This window comes from Puma concolor, chromosome C1 (genome assembly GCF_028749965.1).
Source record: "Puma concolor isolate L17-30 chromosome C1, mPumCon1.1.hap2, whole genome shotgun sequence".
Taxonomy (NCBI): domain Eukaryota; kingdom Metazoa; phylum Chordata; class Mammalia; order Carnivora; family Felidae; genus Puma; species Puma concolor.
In genome coordinates, this window is record NC_141674.1 from 111,434,583 (window position 1) to 111,448,670 (window position 14,088).

Consider the following 14,088-nt stretch of genomic DNA (forward strand, 5'->3'; position numbering starts at 1 on the left):
TTGTAAAACTGAAACTCTATATCTAAACCTAAACCATAACTTCCCATTCCCCCCTTCCACCTAGCCCTTGGCAACCACCATTCTACTTTCAGTCTCTATGATTTTGAAGATTCTAAGAATTTCATGTCAGTGGAATCAAATAGTACTTGTCTTTTTTGTAACTAGCTTATTTCATTTAGCATAAAGTAGTCAAGTTTCATCCATGTTATTGCATATATCAGGATTTCCTTCCTTTTTAAGGCTGGATAATATTCTATTGCATGTATAAACCACATTATATACATCCATTTATCCACTGATGAGCACTTGGGTTGCTTCTGTATTTTAGCTACCCTGAATAATGCTTTCATTAACATGGCTGTACAAATATCTCCTTGAGATTCTGCTTTAAGTCCTTTTAGGTATACCCAGAAGTTGGAGTGCTAGATCATATCACTTATTTTTAAGTTTTTGAGGAACTGTTCTACTGTTTTCCATAGTGGCCACACCATTTTACATTTCCACCAACACTGCATGAGGGTTCCAATTCTCCACATCCTCCAACCCTTGTGATTGATTGGGTTTTGCCTTTTGTTTTTGATAGTAATCATCCAAATAAGTAGAAGGTAATTCTCATTGTGGTTTTTATTTGCTTTTCCCTGATAATTAGTGATATTGATCATCTTTTCATGTGCTTGTTGGCCATCTGTGTGTCTTTCTTTGGAGAAATGTCTATTCAAGTCCTTTGTTGATTTTCTTAATGAGGTTGTTTGGTTTTGCTGTTGTTGAGTTTTAGGAGTTCTCTAGACCTTATGGATATTAATCCCTTATCAGATATATGTTTTGCAAATACTTTCTCTCATTCTGTGGGTTGCCTTTTTGTTCTGTTGATATCATCTTTTGATGCACAAAACTTTTAAATTTTTGTGAAGTACAATCTGTCTGCTTTTGTTGTCACTGACTGTGCCTTTGGTGTCCTGTCCAGGACAATGTCGTGAAGCTCTTGTTCTATGCTTTCTTCTAACCGTTTCATTGTCTTAGGTATGATATTTAGATCTTTGATACATGTTGAATTAATTTTTGTATGTGGTGTTAGGTAAGGGTCCAACTTCATTATTCTGAATATGGATATCGTTTTCCTGGCACCATTTGTTGAAAAAACCCTTTTTAGTTTGTTTAATACTTTCTTCTTTACTTTCCAGATTAGAGGTCATACCTTATTGTCAGGGAATGTGTGTGGATGGGATGAGGAAGGTAAAATCCATTCTCCCTTGGAAAACATCAATCTCCCACAAATCCTTATACTAGAGTTGTAGAATAAGAGTTCCTCTGATCTGTACTCTGCTCAAGGTGTCAATTGGCCTCAGGAAAGGCTTGAGTAAATTCTTCTAACACCACTTAGACTTGAAGAATCTCAGGGGTGGAGGGCATGTCCAAACAGCCTGGTCTGCTGGGGGAGATTATTTGAATGCATGAAGATGGGCGCTACAGGTTTTATGATTTCCACAGCTTTGATTAGGCCAGACAGCAGTCTCCTAGTTCACAGAAGGGATAGAATATGATCCTGACAAGATGGCTGAGTCAACCAATATTCCACCTTAGATGGGCCAAGAAAAAAATTAGAAGTTTACACAACTGTGCTAGAACACTCCAAAATGGCCCCAGTGATCCCCCTCTTCTGGTGTTCACACCCACACGTAGTTTCCTTCCCATAAATGTGGACTGGCATAGCAACTTGCTTCTAACCAATAGAATGCAACAGAAGCATGTTGTATCCTAAGGACATCAAAGGAGTTTATTTTGGTGAGTAGATTATATGAAACTGTAACATCACCTTGCTAGCAGAGTCTCTCTACTGCCTTCTCTGCACATTTGATGAAATAAACAGCCATGTTGGAAAGGTTCACATGGCACATTACCGGCAGTGGCCTCCAGCCAACAGTCATCTGGGAATTAGTGCTCTCAGTCCACGGGCCACAAGGAACTGAATTCTGCCAACAACTACTTAAGCCTGGAAGTGGACTCTTCTCAAATCAACCTTCAGATGAAACTCTAGCCCTGAGCAGCACCTTTATTTCAGCCTTGTGAGAGACTCTGTAACAGAAGATCGGGGGTGCCTGGTGGCTCAGTCAGTTAAGTGTCTGACTTCAACTCAGGTCATGATCTCACAGTTTGTGAGTTCAAGCCCTACATCAGGCTCTCTGTTCTCAAAGCAGAGCCTGCTACAGATCCTCTGTCTCCCTTTCTCTCTGCTCCTCCTTGCTCGCTCTCTCTCTCTCTCTCTCTCTCCCTCATTTATTGGAAGGCTTAGGGAATGAACCTCCAGGAGGCTGATACTGACTCTCTTAGCTGCCTACAACTCCAAAGTGGTCTAGAACTCATCATTGTCCCTGTATCTGCCTGAAATAGATCTCTTCTGCCTTCAAAATCTTATGCAAGGGAAAATACAGGATGAATATGGAATGTCTTGTGATGTGATAAAATAAAGAGGTGTTTTAATAAATTTGAAGGAATATCAATGGGACACAGAGCCAAACAGAAAGAGTTTGGGCCAAAGCTGAGGCAGTATGGGAAATAAACTAAACAATGATAGTATTGGGTAATAATTCACAAAATAAAATAAATATCCATGATTTCATACTAATATAAATGAGTGAATAAATTAATTAATGGGAGAGAAGGGACAGCCCTTCCTCATGGAAGAATGCCAATTATAAATGTAGGGGAAATAAGAAAAGTTTTACATAACCATAGGCAAATACCATAGCAATAATTGTGGGAAGCATTTTCACCAAGGAATACTACAATCAGTGGGCAAAACAGGATATTAGCACAATCTCAGAGTATCTTCCCCAAGAAGTTTAACAATTACACAGGGGAAAATTTAGTAATTTTACATTGGAGAAAACCAGAAGATACCATCTTAATAAAGTGATCATGATTTACCTCCTGATACAATGCACGGAGAAGGACACAACAACCTATGCATAATCTCACTCTAATCATGAGAAAACATCAAACAAACCTACACCAAGAGATATTTTATGAAATGCTTGACCAATACTCATGGAAAGTGTCAAGGTTATGAAAGACAAGGAAATTAATTGGAGTAGAATAAGGAAACAAATTGGAGGAGACGAAAGAATACAAACACTAAATGCAAATGTGGGATCCTGGATTGGATCGTGAAACATCAAAAGGACATTAGGGGAAAGCTGCCGGGATTTTAAGAAAAGTCAATGGTTTACTAACTAGCCATTTTTAATTTCCTGGTTTTGATCATTATACTATCATTATATAGGTTGTTAATATTAAGGAAGCTAAATGAAATGTATATGTGATCTCTATATTATTTTCACAAATTTCTGTGAGTCTAAACTTTTCAAAATAAAAATTTGGCATTCATGCTTACTCTTCCACTCATATTTAAAATGCCAAGAAATAGTAATAATTCCATCATCCTGGATCTGCCAAACATACTGCTACTAGCCCTCATACCATTAGAGATGCTCCTGTGCTCTCCCTAAGAAGAGGAGACCTTGACTCCTAGAAGTCATTGTATCTCTCTCTAGGTGATGTTCACTTCCTTTTCTAAATCAATTACAGTCCACCTTTGATATACTGTAAGGTCTAAATTATAAGGTTAGCATTAACAAATACACTTTAAAATCACTACTAGCAAATCATGCAGAACCATACATAGACCAATCCTGAGAAGGAAACTAGTCTTTCTCAGTCAGTTGATTATAGGAAACTCCACATAAGGCCATAATGTGGGTTGAAATAAAGGTATCAGTAGAGCAGGAGTAGCTGCCATGCAAGTCCAAGCCATTTGCTCACTCAACTCACTTGTGCCTTCAGGACATGTTCATGCACAATCTCATATATTCTATTTCCACTTGATGTTGAATTATCAGTACACCTTTTGGCCTCAAGGATCCAGTAACACTCAGATCAGGATAAGAAACTGAGGTCAGATGATAATTGAGTTTCCTTTTTGTCTCTACTGAGGCTAAGAAGTAAACCAGGAGCTGTTTCTCAAAAAGAGAATATCTGTTTTCACAAGATGGCATTGCTTTGCCTAAAATCCTAGAAGTCTAAGCTGAAATTCTTTATTGAGATTTTCCAGAATCTCCATCATATCCATCAAAATATCAGAAATACTTTGGGAACCACTGAATCTGCTGGGTCATAAGTCTCAAGCGGCAGAGTAGCTAATGATAAAGTTGAATCAACTACAGTATCTTCTCTTGCTCTGGCTTTGTCTCAAAACTGAAAGATTATATGTTACTCAGTAAGTGGTCAGACAACACACTCAAATGTATATGTTGCCTCAAGAATCAATCAAAGTGGCCTGCCAAAATGCTATGACTCTTATAAGTGCAAGGTACAATAACTTATATTTCATTTAGGACTTAAATTCACTACTATATTTGCTTCATAAAAAGAATGAGCAACAACACCATTTCCTCAAGGCAAACCCTGAAAAAAATAATAATAAAGAAGAGCAGGCAACCAAGACTGCAAATTCAAAATGGTTTTTCAAGTTCCCTTGAAGAAGTGTGCAGCACAAGTAGAGAAACTCAAAGACATTCTGGTAGCTAATATTCCTGTCTTAGACATTCCTTCTCCAGAACTTCCTGCTCCTACAGCTCTCAGAAGATGGTTTGTTTTTTGTTTTGTTTTGTTTCATTTTTTATTATTTTTATACTATTTTTTAGTCTAAATCCAAGTTAGTTGACATATAGTGTAGTAATGGTTTCAGGAGTAGAATTTAGTGATTCATCACACATTTAACACCCAGTGCTCATCTCAGCAAGTACCCTCCTTTATGCCCCATCAACCATTTAGCCCATGCCCCCACCAAACTCCCCTCCAGCAGCCCTCAGTTTGTTCTCTGTATTTGAAAGTCTGTTATGGTTTGCCTCTCTCTCTGTTTTTATCTTATTTTTCCTTCCCCTACATTCATCTGTTTTGTTTCTTAAATTCCACGTATGAGTGAAATCATATAGTATTTGCCTTTCTCTGACTGTTTTATTTCACTTAGCATAATATACTCTAGTTCCATCCACGTTGTTGCAATAGGCAAGATTCCATTCTTTCTGACGGCTGAGTAATATTCAGTTGTATATATATATATCACATGTTTATCCTTTCATCAGTTGATGGGCATTTGGGGTCTTTCCATAATTTGGCTATTGTCAATAGCACTGCTATAAACATGGGGGTGCATGTTCCCCTTCGAATCAGCATTTTTGTATCCTTTGGATAAATACCTTGTAGTGCAATTGCTGAGTCATAGGGTATTTCTATTTTTAATATTTTAAGGAAACTCCCTACTGTTTTCCAGAGTGGCTGCACCAACTTGCATTCCCACCAACAGTGCAAAATATTTCTCTTTTCTCCACGTCCTCAGCAACATATGTTTCCTGAGTTGTTAATTTTAGCCATTCTGACAGGTATGAGGTGGTATCTCATTGTGGTTTTGATTTGTATTTCCCTGATGAAGAGTAATGTTGAGCTTCTTTTCATGTGTCTGTTAGCCATCTGGATATCTTCTTTGGAAAAGTGTTCATGTCTTCTGCCCGTTTCTTCACTGAATTGTTTGTGTTGTGGGGATTGAGTTTGATTAGTTCTTTATCCAATATGCAAATGGATATCCAATATGTCATTTGCAAATAACTTCTCCCATTCTGTAGGCTGCCTCCATTCCACAGGCTACAGAAGATGGTTTTAATGGATATTTTACATTTACATGGAGGACTGTAATAAAGAGAGTAAGACAACTAACACGGACAAAAAGGAAAACACCAAGCCAGTGATGAATCAGGGGAAGCACTGCCCCCCCATAATATTCTAAGTGAAGAGACCTGTCTGGGACTTAGAAAATGGTCCCTTTGTTTTATTAACAAAAACAAAGACTGATTAATGACTTATGCTAATAGATTTGGACTAGATAGACACTAAGATCTAGAAGGTTCAGTTTCTCCTGAAAAAAAAAAAAGCTACTGTGAATAACTTTTTTCAAGAACCTATTATTTTTATTTATTTTTATATCATAAAGTATATGTTATGTCATAAAACCTAATACAAAACTTAAGTGATATGAAACCTTAAGGGCTACCCTGGATTTAAAACATTCTTTCCAACATGCAATTGAAGTTTTGTGCCCTTTGGCATGAATATTTTATTCATGCATCTAAAATAAGTAAGTTACACATTTTTTAAAAAAGCTTTGTTGTAATATAATTCACATAGACTACAATTCACCTTTAAGTGTGCAGTCCAGTGGTATATTCACAGAGTTGTGCAACCATCACCCACAATCAATTTTAGAACATTTTATCACCCTAAAATGGTACACCTTAAAATGTACCTGTTAGCAGTCATTTTCCATCTCCCACCAACTCTTTATTCCCATCCCTACTAGTCTACTTTCTGTCTTCATGGACATGCCTCTTTTTGACACTTCTTATAAATGAAATCATAAAATATGTGGTCTTTGGTGACTGCTTTCTTTCACTTGGAAAAAATGTTTTTGAGGTTCTTCCATTTGTAGTATTTCATTGCATTAAATGTAGTACTTCATTGCTTTTTATAACTGAAAAAATATTCCATTGTATCGCTATACCAGATTGGATTTACCCATTTATCTGCTGATGGACATTTGTGTTGTTTCCACTTTGAGGCTATTATGAATAACACTGAAAGTTTATGTGCAAATATTCTGTGGACATATATTTTCATTTCTCCTGGGCATATACATAAGAGTGGAATTTCCATTTATATGATAACACTGTTTCAAGAAATGACAGTCTTTCTACAAAACATCTGCATCATTTTACATGCCCACCAGCAGTGTATGAAGGTTCCAATTACACCACATCCTCACCAACATTTGTTATTTTTCCTTTTACTATACCCATTACACTGGTTGTAAAGTGGTATCTCATTGTGCTTTTGATTTGTATTTCCCCAATGAGTAATGATGCTGAGTATCTTTTCACATGCATATTTTCTTTAGAAAAGAGTTATTCATATCTTTTGACTATTTTTTTAATTGGATTGTCTTTTTATTATTGAGATATGATTCTTTACATATTTTGGATGTAAGTTCCTTATCAGATTTGTAATTTGAAAATATATCCTTCATTTCTGTGGGTCGTCTTTTACTTCCTTTTTTTTTTTTTTAATTAGGCTCTTGTCTTTTTAGTTTTCTAATGGACACCCAAGAAGACTTTGCTTAGTTTGAAGTCATGAAGCCATATTTCTATATTTCTCAGACCTCTCCATCTAAGAGTTTTATAGTTTTAGCCTTATGATCCATTGGGAGTTAATTTTTGCGTATATTAGCAAAGGGTCCAAACTTCATTCTTTAGCATGTGGGTATCCAGTGTCCCAGCACCATTTGTTGAAAAGACTATTCTTTCTCCCATTGAATTATCTTGGCATCCTTTTCCTTTTCAGAAATCAACTGACCACAATGAAAGGGGTTATTCTTAGATTCTCAATTCTACTCCGTTGATGTATATGCTTATCCTAAGCCAGTACCACACAGTTTGATCACCATAGCTTTGTAGTAAGTTTTAAAATAAGGAAATGCAGGGACATCTGGGTGGCTCAGTCTGTTAAGCATCCGACTCTTGATTTCAGGTCATGATCTTGTGGTTCATGGGACTGAGCCCTGCATCAAGCTTACACTGACAGTGCAGAACCTGCTTGGGATTCTCTCTCTGCCCCTCCCCGGCTCGCCCTTTCTCTCTCGTACTCAATAAATAAACGTTAAAAAATTGTTTTTAAATAAATAAAATAGGGAAATGCAAGTCCTCTAGCCTTGTTCTTTTTAAGGTTGCTTTGGATATTGTGAGCCCTTTGTATTTACATATAAATTTTGGCATGTCGATTTCTGAAAAAACCTAGCCAGGATTTTGATAGAGACTGTGTTGAATCTGTAAGTTATACCTTTTTCTAGATGAAACTAGATGCCATGCTCTTTACTGCCTGTAACAGAAGGAATGTCTGAAGACTACCAGAAAAATAGGTAAATTTCCCTTCTACGAGAAAAGAAATCAATTGGTTAGTTCTTCTTTTTCAATTTTAAATGACCAGTTTACCTGATAAATCAGCATGAATTAGATTCATTGACTTTGAATCTCATTTTGCCATTTTGTCTTGGGAATAATCTAACTTAATTTATCTCGAATACGTTGACAGGCCATTGCAATTCTCCCTTGTACCCCACTTACACAGATATATAACTTCTAAGTAACATTCAATTGAGATGTTACCATGCCTTCCTTTAATTATATAAACCTCACACTTGTTTTAAAATGTAAGTTTAGGGATGCCTAGGTGGCTCAGTAGGTTAAGTGTCCAACTTCGGCTCAGGTCATGATCTCACGGTTCGTGAGTTTAAGCCCCGCGTAGGGCTCTGTGCTGACAGCTTGGAGCCTGGACCCTGCTTCAGATTCTGTGTCTCCCTCTCTCTCTGCCCCTCTTCTGCTCTCTGTCTCTCTCTCTCAAAAATAAATAAACATTAAAAAAATTTTGTAATGAAAGTTTAAATATTATTTAGGTATAGTGAGGCCAACAGACCAGGAAATTATTACCATTGAAAAGATAGTTTCTCATAGTTTCCAAGAGGAAGGAGCATGCTATGCCCTCCAGGGCCATGTGGGAAGCACCAGGTCAGTCAGGACTCAAAGAGAACAAGAGGAAAACCTGGAAAAGAGCTTTTATTGTGGTTTCCAGGGAAGGAAGAAACAAGTCAGGGTAAGCAGGTTAAGCAGGCTTAGGATTTTCAAATTTAAATAATTTCAGCAGGCTCCAAAATGTAGGACCTGTCTACTACTACTTCTAATATGTTAAATTACATATTAGAAAGGGTACCTAATGTGGTATATATCATGCTAGGAACAGATAGTATTGTATTAGTTAGGATTATGTTTGGAACTAGATAGGATTGTCTTTCATATTAGATAGAGATTGGATTTCTGTTGGTGGTGCTTGGCGGGAGTCTCTGGGGAAAACCTTTTGTAAGGTGAAGGCTCCCTGAGCAAACACCACTCTCTGTCATATTTACAGATACATAACTGTTGACACTTGAGTACAGCAGAGCAGTTTGAATTTAAGCACAGGTTTCAAAAAACTAAGGCTGTATTTATCTTTTAATTATATATTTTCAGAGTTACTGATAAACATAGGTGCAGAGCAGTGGGCATAATGTGTTATTTCTGTAATGAAAGGGAACCACTGATATACACATATTGGCTTATAAACATATAAGCAATCTGGGGACAGGCTTGCAAGAAGCTGATAAGATTGCTTCCCTTGAGGGAGGAGCATAGAGAGGTTATTGGACAGGAGAGGGGGGGACTTCTCACTATTCACCCTTTTACAACATGTGAATGTATTTCCTACTCAAAATGATAACATTTAAAACATAAGATAGAAGGATGGGTGGGTTATTTGTGCCTGGGAAGCCCAGACCCTGAGTGTCTGGCTTCTGAATCGGAATCAGGACCAGGACCAAGAGAACATAAAAGTCAGGCCCAGTGCCTGGCCCTTGGGAGCAACCAGAGGCAACAGCCTGGCACCTGGGGCCCACCAGTGCTGACATGCCTCTGAGAAAACCAGTCTCCCTACCGAATAACAAAGGGCCTGGGTCCTTTGGGGATATGGAGCTCATCAGAGCAACCTTTATGGTTTGGAAGTTTTGTAAGAGACAGCTCTTATTCTTAGGAGATGCATACTGAAGTATTTTAGGATGGAGTATTTTAGGAAGTATTTTAGGATAAAGTATTTAGTATCTTGATGTCTGAACTTAACTTCCAATGGTCCAGGGGGAAGAAAGTGGGCGTATACAAGCAAACACAATCCCTCACCCACAAACAAGGGGATGGTTGAGGGAGCAAAGACAGTAGAAAGGTAAAAACTGTCCTACAAAAATGTTAAATATTGTTTGAATTTAGGTGGATGGAATACAGCTGTTCATTACGGGCTCTTTCAACTCTTCTGTGTGTTTGAAGGATTTCTGAGTGAAAAGGTGAGAAAAAAAATAATATATTAAAGTGCTTTTAATAATCAGTGTAAAAGGAAAACACAACTAAACATGATACAGAGCATTGTTTATTGCCAGATGGAAGCCCAGATGAGACTAAGGATATGCATTTGTTCTGACTGGTTGCTTTCTTGGTACATCCATGACACCTATAGACCACAATCTGGAGTCTCCGTTGAGGGAATCCTTGAGTACCAAGTACTTGGGTACTTAGGCCAGGCTGAGCCTAAGCCATCAAGAATCTACACTGTGCCCCTCACATAGATAAATGTCGACAGTGGCCAGAGGCTGGTGGGAGGACAAACCAGATAGGTGACATCAAGTAAAGGATATCGATGACACTAAAGGATATCGATGAAATAAGGATATGTCGCCAAGACCTGAGCCCCATTCTCCGAAACAGCTAGTGATTCAATGTTCCGGATTCTTACTCCCAGAAGGCTCAGGCTGCTTCTCCTCCTCTCCCTCATTCATGGGGATCCCTCTAGAGGCCAGAGTGTGCCACTTACACATGGGGTGGTGCAGGAGTAGAATTGCCCTCCTTCTCTCCCACAAAGAGGGCGGTTGATACCACTAGAAGGTATCACTCTGTCCTTTGTGCAACGTGGAATTCACCACGTGTCGGTCAGGTGGGCAAGCCAGAACAGAAATGCTGTATGCAGAGGGAAACCCCAGAGGCTGAAGATCCAAATTACTGGAAACTGGCAGACAGGCTGTACAAGGATGCATTGTGGGAGATGGACACGCTCTATATGGCCACTGATGATGCAAGTAAGCCATGGAAATGTGGACATCCGGGGTCTAGAGAGCTGTGGATGGGGCTGCACATTCAGGTCATGAGCTAGAGTTGGGGTGGGTGGGGGAGGTGGTGCCTAAACATGAAATGATGTGATCAGGGAAGCCACAAAAGTAAGCCAAACATCCTCAGGAGGCAGGAACAGGTCAATGGGGCCTGGAACAGAAGGGTTTCCATTTGTGCTGCTGACAATATTAGCTGTTTTTCAAAATGACCATCAGCTCCTTGGGTGGCCTTCTGGCCCTGGGAGTAAGGCACCTTCTTCTGGCAGGTGCTCAGCCATCCTGAAGTTACAGTCCGGGGGTCAGTTTCCTGGCCCAGTTACCAGTTCAGGACACTACCCGAGAGCTGCACTGGAAGAGGTGGGAAATGAAGAGGCAGGCTGTGGGAAGACACCAAGTCAAAGATAGAACAAGGAAGTACTCGGTTAAAAGAAACTGGTCAGAAGGAGAGACCTGGTGGTAACCAAAAGGGTAGAAGCTGAAAGAAACAGATGAAAAAAGACTCAGGGAAAGTGTAGCAGGGAGGCTGTGAGGCTATAAGAATATAGCTGTAGGGGCGCCTGTCGTAGGTTAAGTGTCTGACTCTTGACTTGGGCTCAGGTCATGATCTCATGGTTTTGTTGGTTTGAGTCCCTAATTGGACCTCTGCACACTGACCACATGGAGCCTACTTGGGATTCTTCTTCTCCTCGCTCTCTGCCCCTCCCCCACTCATGCTCTGTCTCTCTCAGAATAAATAAACTTAAAAAAAAAAAGAATATACCTGTAGAGAAGATTTTCTTAACCATTTATCTGCCACAGATTCCCTTTGACAGTCTCATGAAGCCTGTAGGGCATTGCCAGAAAAATGTTCTTAAATGGTTTAAGACAAAATGCACAGGGTTCCAAAGGGAGCAAACTATATACAAATATGGTTATTATCAAAATGTATTTTTAAAATCTGTGCATAGTAATATAGGTGTTTCTTTATTAATATCTTAAATAACAAGTTCAATCAGTAAATCTAATAACCCATATACTTTGTTTTTTAAGCTTTTCAAAAGCCAGATTTATTAAAGTATAATTTACATACAATAAAATACAATTGGAGGAGTTTGACAAGTGCATAGTCTTGGAACCATCACCACATTCTACATACGTTAGTTACATCACTCCCAAAACTCCCATCAGGCCCCTTTTCCATCTCCTTCCCCACCCCCCCAGGCACACAGAAGGTAATGAACAGTAACCTACTGGATTGTGAGTTCTTCCAGGTATTACACCAAAGAAACCAGTCATTTAAACCACAAAGGCCAAAATACACAGGGAAAAAGGCTTTAATGAAGCAATTCTCAATATGTAGTATGCCAGTTTGTGGCCTTGTGGCACCATTAGTAAGAACATTTCAACAATCTGTTTCACAACTGCTGGGATTAAGTCCCCAAAAAGGCTAGTTATCCTAGAAAAATTATTTTTGCACAAACATACTCCTTGGGCCTTAATTCATATCTACTAAATCTTTCAAGATTCTTTGAAAAGGTTCCCTAGGCTAAAGAAACACTGCCCTATAGCACTGCTAGGCTTCTAAAACACACACAGCTTTGGGTTCATGAAGCTTCTTAAAGTTTTAGTTTTGCTAACAAAATTGGCAAAATAACTAAATATATAGGATTTGGTCTATACTTCTGTTCATTTCTTGAGTTAAAGATAGAAGAACACCAAAGTAATTTTGGCAAATGAATCCTCTCCCCCCCAGATATCTTGTCACCTGCTGTATTTGGAATACTTTTAATGCCATATCTAATGTATTATTTATCAGGCTCCTCTAGGTAGAAAAAATAGACACATTTCTAGAAAACAGTAGCTTGAACTGAATTCCCTAGGATACGTGCAACAGTCACGGTCCAAATGGAGGCACTGTGTTGTGATGTTTGAAATTCAAACAACTTTTATTTAAATTGAAAAAATTAAAACTGCATTTAGAGTCAAAACCCTTTTGTTATGAAAATCATGGGTATTTCTAGATTAAGGCAGAGATATTTCTAGGTTAACAAGAGCAGATTTGACTTCGGACTTTATTCTTTAAACAAACTGTAAAGAATGGAGGAAGAAATAGGTTATTTACATAAAATATCTACATATGTACTGAGAGGTACAAATTCGGAGACAGAAGAGACTTGAGTATGTGCTGACATCTCAGAAGCAGTTCTCGAAGAGCTTAATTTTATTTTCTTGGATTTTAAGAATGCTTAAGATCCTTCTTCATCCTCGATCTTGGGAGCCAAATAGTACTTTAAGTGCCCCATGTCTGCAATTTTATACTCTGCAGCAGGGGTTCATCTGCAGACACACTGAGTGTTACTGTAGGAGAGAGTGCTGGGCTTTTGTAAAGAAGTTCAGGTATCTCAGTGCAAAAGTTAGCTGAACAGGCTGATTCATCTCTATGGTAACAGCTTCCTCCTCTTTATCGACATTACCTGTTTGTGACAACTTACTATTTCTATTTCCTCTTTCTCCACTTGCAGAAAACTTCACTCCATATTTTGCACAGGAAATTACAACAGCATCTCCAATATGACTGAGATCTCGGCATACACGTGCAGATTCACCAGAAGGCATATTTACTACATAGCTCCTCTTGTTCTGGAACTCGAGTTGTTCAACAGCTAAATCCATTAACTTCATTCATAGTCTGAAACCTTTTCTTGGTTTGGAGCTTCAAATACAAGTGCCAGGGTGTCCATATTATCTCCAGCCCTTAGGGTAATGATGTCTTCAATGCCATCACATCTTAGTGTTTTGGACATGCTGGTGAGGTTCACACCCAAGGCCAAGTTGCGGTAGCAGTGGGTACATGTTGAAGTCCTCAGAAGGCAGGGTGAGCTGCACCAGGGAGACATGGGAGGAGTCCAGGCTGTGCAGAGCTCACGTCCCAGCAGGCCTCGTTGATGAGATCCTTAAGCGCCTCCAACACCTTCTTCAGGATGATGCCTGGACCAGGCGTGCCTCGAACAACGCAGCTACAGACGGAGCCCAGGAGCAAGTTGTAGCCTGCTCCAGCATCACAGGGTAAGAGCCAGCCAGCAAATGCAGAAGGGAAAGCCGAGATCCAGGGAGATAACCTACAAACCCATATACTTTTGATATAATGATGGTTGTAGTCTATATATCAAGGTTCAGTTTGTGTGACATGGTGTGGAAACATGGGTGATTTCAATTGGTGACAAAGTTACCAGTATTGCTAATATTACTGAAATCTGTTGCTTCCATCT

At 39.0% G+C, this 14,088-nt stretch overlaps 1 pseudogene; it reads right to left on the reverse strand.

Moving 5' to 3' along the window:
• Positions 1 to 12,575: 12,575 nt before the first annotated feature.
• Positions 12,576 to 13,879, reverse strand: LOC112865480 (DNA sliding clamp PCNA pseudogene; annotated as a pseudogene).
• Positions 13,880 to 14,088: the final 209 nt, after the last annotated feature.